Source organism: Scatophagus argus, chromosome 13 (genome assembly GCF_020382885.2).
Source record: "Scatophagus argus isolate fScaArg1 chromosome 13, fScaArg1.pri, whole genome shotgun sequence".
Lineage (NCBI taxonomy): Eukaryota > Metazoa > Chordata > Actinopteri > Scatophagidae > Scatophagus > Scatophagus argus.
Genome location: NC_058505.1, coordinates 17,610,726 through 17,616,937, shown reverse-complemented (window position 1 = coordinate 17,616,937; position 6,212 = coordinate 17,610,726).

Genomic DNA, 6,212 nt, shown 5'->3' with positions numbered 1-6,212 from the left:
TGGCTAGTTTGCTAATAGGTAGCTAACATATCACTCTCAAGCACAGGCATGTGTCTGGGTAAAGCCACATTTTCTCTTGCAGGGCAGATTCACTTTTCTAGTCTAGGTTGTGGAGACGGCATGGTGCAGTGGTTAGCACTGTCACCTCATAGCAAGAGGGTTCCAGGTTCAAATCCCGATCTGGGCCCTTCTATGTGGAGTTTGCATGTTCTCCCTGTGCCTGCGTGGGTTTTCTCCGGGTACTCCGGCTTCCCCCCACAATACCAAAAACATGTACATTAGGTTTGTACATTGGCTACTCTAAATTGCCCCTAGGTGTGAGTGTGAGAGTGTGTGGTTGTTTGTCTTTGTGTGTTGGCCCTGCGATTAACTGGCGATGAGTCCAGGGTGTATCCCGCCTCTTGCCCGTCAGCTGGGATAGGCTCCAGCTTCCCCGCAACCTTGATGGATAAGCGGTATAGAAAATGGATGGATAGGTGTGGAGAACTACTTTGGATTATCCGCTGTTTTCTAAAAGACCAACTAACCATACCCATTGAGCCTAATGGAGACCATATTAGGTCTAACATGTTAGCAGCATGGCTCAAGGGATGGGTCTGTCAGTCTGTTGGCCAGTTGACCGTTTTGATGCACATTGAAATATCTCTACTGAACTATTGAATGGATTGCTATGAACTTTTGAAGTGGAAATTTTGAGGATATGGTGAACCACTGACTTTTTCCTCTACATTGACATTTTTAATATTGATTTGAAATATGATATATTTTTGATGTCACCCATACACCCATGGTGCTCTGAGCATTGATCTTATTGACTTTTCCTCAGATTTCTGAGGTTGACATTTGTAGTTTTCAGTGAAATGTCTTATCAAGTACTGGATGAATTGCCATTAAATTTCCCAAACATCTATGTTCCCCTCAGGATGAACTTGGACAATACTTTGCTTTACTTTGCTTTGTGTATTTTGCAAATATTAGTTAATTAACAAATATTTGCATGCTAAGATGTTGAACATGGTTAACATGCTGAACATTTAGCATCATGTCAGCATTGTCATTGTGAGCATGTTAGCATACTGACCCCAGCATTAAGCTAAAAACAACGCTGTGTTTTGGAGACTTATTTAGACTCTTCCAGCCCAAAATTGAAAGAAGTATCCGTACAGCTAAAGGGTTGCTGGTTCAAATTCCTATCCTGGAAACAAAAATGTGGCTTGGGAAACTTGGCTGAAACCTGTCCATCTTTTTGGAAACAGCGGGAAATATACTCAAGTGACCCTAAATGTGGTTTCATTACGGCATCGAAAAGTGAATCTGTTGTATGAAAATGAGGTAGAACTTGGAAAGTGTGTGGCGCTCAGTCAACTTTCCAAATAAATGTGAAAATTTGTAAACTGGGTTGCATTCCCCTTTTCATGCCAAACACGGGACTTCAAAAGCATGAAACAATCCTCCCTCGAATCCGAGCAACAACTCTGAAAGTGGATCATCTCCACATCTCCAGGTGTTGCTGCCTCTGTCCTGCCTGCTGATTGGACAGATGGATTAGCTGCTTAACGAGAGGAATTTGTTTAATCTGATAATTGTCTCGGTGATGAAAACATATTCAGTAATTCTCTGTGGCCTGTGTTTTTCTGTCCTCCTGATTAAAGACACTTTCATTCTGGCACACACACATACAGAAATAATGGAACAGTTGTTGTTATGACCAGAAGACAATGCTCTGAGGTGCGCTGGCACACACACTGTCACACACAATACACACACAACACACTCACACACAGAAACACACCGTCCCCTGTGTGCAGCCCCCCTGTGGTATGGTAATGAGCTGCTAATCTCTCTGGTTTACACAGCCAGAATGTGTGTGTGTGTATGTGTGTGTGTGTATGGTTTGTGTGTGTGCATTAAGGTGCAGCGTGGAAAAGCCTGAGGAATTCTCTTAGGCCGTCAACCTTCTGCTCTCACTTGGGCGCAGGCTGTCAGCACATTAAATAGTGGAATCTCTCTCTGTGTGTGTGTGTGTGTGTGTGTGTGTGTGTGTGGTTGACAGAGGGAGAGAAATAGAAAGTGAAAAGTCAACAATAATACACTGTAAAGGCGGAAAAGGAGGGAAAAGGAAGGAATTAGGGTCGAGACAAAACAGCCACAGTGTGGATCAGGCAACATCATTACATTTGTTTACTTCCCTTGTAAATGCACACTTTCTTCATCTATCTGTAAATCCTCACTCTCCTCTAACTCTCTCTCTTCCATGTTCCTTTTTGTGTTTTGATGCTGCATTGCTGTATGTGTGCGTGTTTATTTATTATGCCGAAGTCACATCACTAATTAGTCCCTGGGAGAAGCCCGAGGCCATTTGCAAAATCCTACTGATTAAAAACAAGTCCAAATCCAACCTTGTGTCGCATATGCGTGCGCACACACAGGCATGCACACACTCAGCCACACAGATGCACATGTACAATTTGCACTCACACATCCACATAGCCATGTATGTCTACTGAGGAAAGCTACTTACTGTCAAGGCTGGAACATGTGTGGGCGAGTGTTTGTGAGACAGAGCTCGCACATGCATGTTGAAAGGCTGTTGAACGGGTGTTAGAGAGCTGTCAGTTGTTGAGGCCAGTTTAATATTTAAACTTGCTGTCTAAAGTTATCATACCCCAGGGTTGCTCCTGTCACATAGGAAACACAAGCACGCTGGCGGCACACACTCGGACGCACACGCTCAAAGCCTTCAGGAGCTTCAGCTTGTCACAAATCACACTCAAGATGTCAAGGGCATCGTGCATTAGCAAGTGTGACAGACAGAGGCACAGCGACAGACTCATACAAGGCACAAGAAGAGAGAGTTTCCACAATATTTCTATCTCAGTTTTGAAATATATTTACATTTTGCACCATAACAACCTGCTTTAGCCAAAACATTTAAGTCCTACTGATTAATCCCATTTGAATTTTAATTCAAGCAGAAGAGGGAGAGCGGACGCAAGTGATGGATGGAGACGGTGAGACTGGAAGGAGGAGAAGGGAAGGAGGAGATAGTGACAGCATGGGGAGAAAGGGAGGAGGGAGTGAGGGATGATGGGAGACGTAGAGAGGAGGAGGGAGGTGGTGATAAATTGCTTTGAACTTTAATGGACGTCTCAGATGCTCCTCTTGTGATGTGTTCGGACAATACACAACATTACTGGCACACGTGAGGGCTGATTGCAGCTGACAGCCAAAGAGGCCTGTCCCCATCGACCTACAACACACACACACACACACACACACACATGCACGCATGCTGCACCATAGCTTTCCAAAAGTCAGCTAAAGGAAGAAGGCAGGGTGGTAACTTTCTTAGCTGAAAGTGCAGATAAGTGGGGAGGTTTGGGTGGGGGTGGGGGTGAACAGATGAAGAAAGGGAGACAGAGAAGGAGGAGAAGAAGTGTAAAGTCCAGAGGGAGAAGGAGAAGAGTGGAGGGGAGAAAGTGGAGTGAGCAAGAGAAGGTGTCACCATATGGTCAGGGTTGGGTTCAGACAAATAAAATGTTGCCTTCTCTCCACAATGGTTAACTACACACAAATGAATCACTAATGGAGCTCTCATTCAGTGTGACAAACCCATAGTCACACACTCATGCGTGCACACACACACACACACACACACACACACACTAACAATGGCAGACATGTGAATGAAACTCTGAGACATTCACACAGAAGGAGCAATAAATGTTGACAGAGGTGGGTGGACTGGCTGGAAAGTATGGAGGGTTGTTTGTGCGGTTTGAGCAGTGTGTGTGTGTGTGTGTGTGTGTGTGTATGCTTGTGCAGCAGTGTATCGTTGGAACCGCCCTTCTTCCCTTCCACTCGGTTGCCTCTCTGTGAGTGTGTTGTTGTGTGTGCAGGCCTGTCTTTGTGTGCATTTGAATGGGGGGTTTGTCCCTCAATCTGTGCCCCTCTACTTTGCCAGATTTCTAATGATTTTCCAATCATGCTTTTCTCCGTGGTCCTGCTTTTCAGGTCCTTTCCAGACAGTGTCTCATCTATCTATCTATCTATCTATCTATCTATCTATCTATCTATCTATCTATCTATCTATCTATCTATCTATCTGTATGTCTGTCTGTCTGTAAAAAAAACAAAAAACAAACAAACAAACAAAAAAGCTCATCCACTTTGCTATAAAGTGATGGTAACCGAGATTAGATCTTAATTGCTTGAGCCCACTGACTACAAATTGTGTATACAGCACTTGTTGTTCCTGCTCATCATTTCCTAAAGTTTACTGTAAGATTTGAGATTAATTTCCTACCTTCCAGACAGCTGTTGTTTTCCCTTCATTTCAAAAGGAAATCAGCTTGCAGAGGCTTACCAGCCCAAAATAGGTAAGTTATCACAGCGAACATTTTGCCAACCTTATTTTTTAAGTGATTTTGAAAACTTTTTTTTGGGGGGGGGGGCTATCAGAGTTTGACCAGCATCCAAAATGCAAAAGTCATCTGACAGGATTGCACTCATGTTATCTGAACATCGATCCTGGACAACAAACAATAAACAGCCTTGGACATTGCAGAAAGGACTAACTGAATCTGATCAAATCAAGATTATGGCCATATATAGCACTTTGGGTTTATGGCAATGTCTGGCATGACAGGCCACCGGCACGTGAAAGTTTTTATTTAATCTGTGGAATATGTCAACATCTGCAAGATGGATTGGTGTTAAACAGACTCCTGTGGTTCCCAGAGGATGTATCCTAATGACTTTGTAATCCCTTGACTTTCGACATTTGTGGTTGTGAGAGAAATATTAGATGAATTGTCATGAACTTTGTTAAGGATACTTGTCCCTTACAGGATGGACTGTAATCATACTGGAAATCTCTTACGTCTATGTCAAGCACCAATGTCATGTCTACATTTCACTTTGTCCAGTACTTTAGTTTATGACCAAATACCTGCTAAACATCAACCTGATAACAATCAGTATGTCAGCATGCTTCTGTTAGCAAACCACTGCTGTGCCTCAGTACCAGTGTGGCTGCATTACCTGCCATCTTGCTTAAATAAGTCCAGAGTGGCCGATACTTTATATCCATGTTAACAATACTGTTGACATTCAAAAAACATATCTAAAAATGAAGGAGAAAAAATGTTAGTTGCCATAGACTCCTTATCTTACTGAAGTTGATTTTCACACAGGAGTGAAATGAATGGAAGGCAATGGATGCAGAATGAAGGCCGAAAATGTAAAAACCTCATTTGGAAAGTGGTTAGCACTGAAACAGTTATGCCTTAACAGAAGAGAAGAAAAGATGCAAAGACACTGATACAGCCCTTTATTGGAATGCATGAATTGACTGAGACACTCTGTGGTTCTGTTAAATGGGTCAAAACTTCGTGGGTTTTTTTAACAACAGATAAAACAACTTAGAGAGTCACTAAGGACTTGGAGGTGGCAGGCTAACCCCCAAAAGCTGCTGCCGAAGAGCGGACGTTTAGTCCATGTGAATAGAAGATGAGCATAGAGAGCATGTATCAGTCTGAACACGAACCTGAATATTTCATAGAAAGACAATGGGGATATATCTGTGTTAATGTTTCATAACTGCATATTTATCAAGGCGTGAAGGCCCCCATGTGTGTTTGTGTGTGCGCATGCAAGCAGGTGTGTGCACACCCGCCCCAGTTTAAATGTTTGATGAAGATTTGAGGTTTTGAGGAAGGAGGTGTTGTGTGGTTGTTTATGCCTCGGTGCGTCCTCTTTGGGTTTATTCACAGGAGGATGACCTGCGAGCTCCAACGTGTGGCAAGCATCTGTGTGTGTGTGTGTTTGTGTGTGTGTGTGTGGAAGGGGAGGGGAGGGACAATGAAAGATTTAGCTCCTCTGGCTGTATTGTTGTGGAGATAACAAATGTTTCCATTTAGTGATCATGCATGAGTTATAGCTCACAGGACATAGCTTATACTATTTGGGTGTGTCTGGATTTGTGTGTCCTCACGCTTTCGCAACCTCCTTATAGCTAATGACTGAACAGACCCTGGTGAAATGAACAGAGCACATTGTGTAGTCCAAGCACAAAAGGGCTCCATGTGCTGTGATGAGGTTTTTTTCTGCCTCAGGTGCACACAAAGAGAAATTTTTTCCAGGCTTATCAGAGAGTTCTTTCTGATTCTTCAAGCTCTATTCTTCACACACAGATGGACAGGCACAGGCAG